This window comes from Boleophthalmus pectinirostris, unplaced genomic scaffold, assembly GCF_026225935.1.
Source record: "Boleophthalmus pectinirostris isolate CB_2022bp ecotype Guang Dong unplaced genomic scaffold, ASM2622593v1 HiC_scaffold_6, whole genome shotgun sequence".
NCBI classification, from domain to species: Eukaryota; Metazoa; Chordata; class Actinopteri; order Gobiiformes; family Gobiidae; genus Boleophthalmus; species Boleophthalmus pectinirostris.
This window is the reverse complement of record NW_026571447.1, coordinates 1,965,433-1,968,793: the sequence shown is the minus strand read 5'-3', so window position 1 is coordinate 1,968,793 and position 3,361 is coordinate 1,965,433. Positions and strand designations below refer to the sequence as shown.

The window sequence follows — 3,361 nt, the reverse complement described above, 5'->3', positions numbered from 1 at the left end:
CTTCAATCTGAACGGCTAAAGTGCATTCATCCACCTACACGTCATCAACAAGACACAAACGTCACTATTCTGCACTGAAGTAGGTGAAAATTGTTAATGAACTCTGTATCACTGAAGTGAAGCACATCACCACTCACCACTCTTGGCTCCGTCTCCACATTCACATGTTCTTTTCAGCGGACTGTCCCACAAAACGCCACGGTCAAAAACCTCGTCCTTCTCCTTCTCAATCTCCTCCTTAAAACAAGTAAGTTGTTCATGTTCTGGCTCCGGTACGAGAGGAACTTTAAAATCTCCAGGTGCTCAATGCTCCAAGAGGCTAGACCGGAAACACATGACCTCCACCGAAGACGTCATCTCTACTTTAATGTAAACCTATAAGGCGACGAAACAATTTATTTTGACTGCAAATAAATGTTTATTAAATAAGATTGTTTTTACGTTATGGAGTTTGTTCCCACATATAAACATGGAGCAAAACGACCATCTGGAAGACAGAGAAAACATGTGAGTAACACGCTTTTAACTTTAGGAAATCATTACTAACACAACTGTAAATGTAAAATACAGCCATAACTCCCACAAAACTGTCAAATAAGTTTATTTTTAACTGTGTGAACCTCGGAGATTTGAGTTAAAAGTTTGATTAGTAATCAGATAAGATAACGCGATGAAAAGTCAGCTCAAACTTTCATATTTGGACAGATTTCCATCAAACACTAATCATGTTTTTACTGTTAGGGGTAAAGAAGCCCACGGAGTGATTTAATGAAGCTACGAGGAGAAAACGCTGCGTTTTCACGCACAGTGACTGGGTTAAACTTGTAAACACTTGGCCAGTATAAGTGTAAGTGCGGTAAGATAAAAACATGCATTATTTCATGCATTAAACATAAAAGACACAGTTTTTTATGTTTAATGCATAAAACATTAAACATGTCAAAGCTTATATTTACTTGTAAATCATGTAACATAAACCTCCAACGTGTGCATTTCATTCAGGGAATACATGATCTGCTTTTAACAATCCATGCATGTTTGTAAAGTGAAGAGTAAAGAATCCTGCCTGGACACGTCAGATATAAGGTGGACATGAGGCTCATTGAACAGATTTTGCAGACACTGTTGTAGATACTAGACACACCTGTGTCTGTTTGGCCTTTCACATCTAATATCAGAACAGTGAGTAAACAGTTTGATATTCATGTTCTTTTCTCGTCTGCAGCTTCCTGTATGAGAACACAACACACTGCTGGGGCCACAGAACAGTTGGCTGATGAGACGCTCATGATTCATGAAATGGGTCAAATGCAGATGACAAAGTAAAGCCAACACTGAGCAGGAGGTGCTGACCCAGACTTCTGTCTCTGTTTAGGTCTGGGACATGTTACATTGAAAACTCCAATAATAATAAGAGCTGCAAATGAATCAGGCTCATGTTGAAATCATTATTTAATTTGTGAAAATGCACATTTCTCAAATGTGTGGGATTTAGCTGTTTGGATTTATGTAATAGTTTTCTTAATGTGTGTGTGTCAGGTTTAAGCCCACCTAAACATTGTAAAAGTAAGAAGAAAGACAAGAGATTAATATCGTTTACTCGCGAGGAGGACGGACAGAGAGTGCGATCAGTTACAGCAGACTCCACCCGCCCTCATGCACTCCCTGTGTCTCCTCTTTTTATTGTCATAAGGGAGTCCCTAGTTACAATGGGTGTTTCTCTAAGGGGAGGGGTTGAAAACAGCAAAAAACAATAGAAACATCAGACATGATTTCATTGTGCAAATATGTATATTCAGCAGCAGGTGGCCGATAAGGTGTAGCATCATTGTTGTAGCATCTTTGTTGTTGTAGCATCTTTAGGAACAGCACGTCCCCTCCAGCACGTCCCCTTCTTTCTGCCATCATTGAGAGCCGTCCTCTTTCTCAGCAAAGAGCTGACTAAGTCATTGTTTTAGCGGTGTGCAGAGTGGGCGACAAGTCACTGCATAGTTATAAGCACAAACATTATTTCACACAAAAACAATACATAGAAAATATGGGATAACATGTACAATTATTCTAACAGTGTGTCATTACAGGTTTTCACTCTGCAGGACATAACTTTCAACCAGTCAGATGTAAGGCCCATTCTGCTCTTCCTCCTCCAGAAGACGAGAGATACATCAGACTGAGTGGCCTAGTCCACTGGGTCATGTCTCCACTGTCCATGTCCAGACTCACAGAGGAGGAGGAGGAGGAGCAGGTCCAGACTGCTGCAGACCTGTGGGGCCTCTGGTTGCATCAGGCCTCCCTCCTGCACATTCTGTCTGCTGCTGTTCCTCATGTGTGCTAATAGTGATGTGTCCATAAAGATTCTTAGCTGAAGAGCACCTAAACAGCTTTATCACTGAGGAAGTGTCCCATGATAAATGTGGCCTTATATGACCTTAACAAATGTATGAGACAAAACTAGAGTCATAGAAGTTGCTCATAATAAGTTTTTCTGAATGTTTTTCAGTCTGTACTGATGTTTGATTCATGATGAAATGTGCCATTTACTTGCTGTCTCTTTTGAAAGTAACTAGTTACATGTACTATAAGAATGTACTATTGTACTGCAGTTATGCAGTGGTATTCCACCTGATCATATATTGCAGTATTTTTTTTCTGCTTCAGGAAAATGGGAACAACTCTTTGAGAGTACACTGACATACAGCTGTTTGTCCTCACCTATTAATGCAGTGTGTGTGTGTGTGTGTGTGTGTATGTGTCTGTCTGTGTGTGTGTGTGTGTGTGTGTGCGCGTGCGCACGCGTGTGTGTGTGTGTGTGTAATGGGTTTAATGTTTGACTATTCACATTATGATAAAGTATTTACAGAAATTCCTTTGATTGTTTAATAAACCATCTTTTCTCAAAGCAGAGACGTCTTTCTTCATAAACTGACTTAAATACATCCCCGGTATAAATGTAATCCTTTATCAGTTTAAAAATACTTTATTAATAATTTATACTCTCATCAGTTTTTCAAACTTTAAGGTAATTTAGTCTATTTTAGATGTATCCCATAAATATTGCCGTTTTGTTTTGCAAGAGTTAAACATAAGTTGTCGTTTTTAGCCATAAGATTTGGATGAGAATTATTAGAATAACTTGGTCTGAAATTCCAACAGTTTGATTTCCCGTGCGTCATCTGCGTGGTACGTGTTGTTAGCATTAGCATGTTTTTTGACAGTGTTTAATATGTGTGCATTGTGACACCACAGTAAATGCTGAATATTTCACCATAGAGAGACACGTAAAACACCCCTAGCATGATGTCACTGGAAAGTATGCATTAGCAGATCGCGAAGAAGTTCCATAATTTCCTCCACAAACAGC

The 3,361-nt window shown here is 39.3% G+C and overlaps 1 long non-coding RNA gene across 2 annotated transcripts; it reads left to right on the top strand.

Moving 5' to 3' along the window:
• The first annotated feature begins 289 nt into the window (after nucleotides 1–289).
• Nucleotides 290–1,640, top strand: LOC129411873 (uncharacterized). 2 transcript variants are annotated; one of them, XR_008633477.1, is made up of 3 exons: nucleotides 290–507; nucleotides 742–856; nucleotides 1,226–1,640. It is a non-coding gene; the product is annotated as an uncharacterized LOC129411873 (long non-coding RNA). The 2 variants fall into 2 exon arrangements; XR_008633478.1 differs by lacking the exon at nucleotides 1,226–1,640 and adding an exon at nucleotides 1,003–1,055.
• The last annotated feature ends 1,721 nt before the right edge of the window (nucleotides 1,641–3,361 follow it).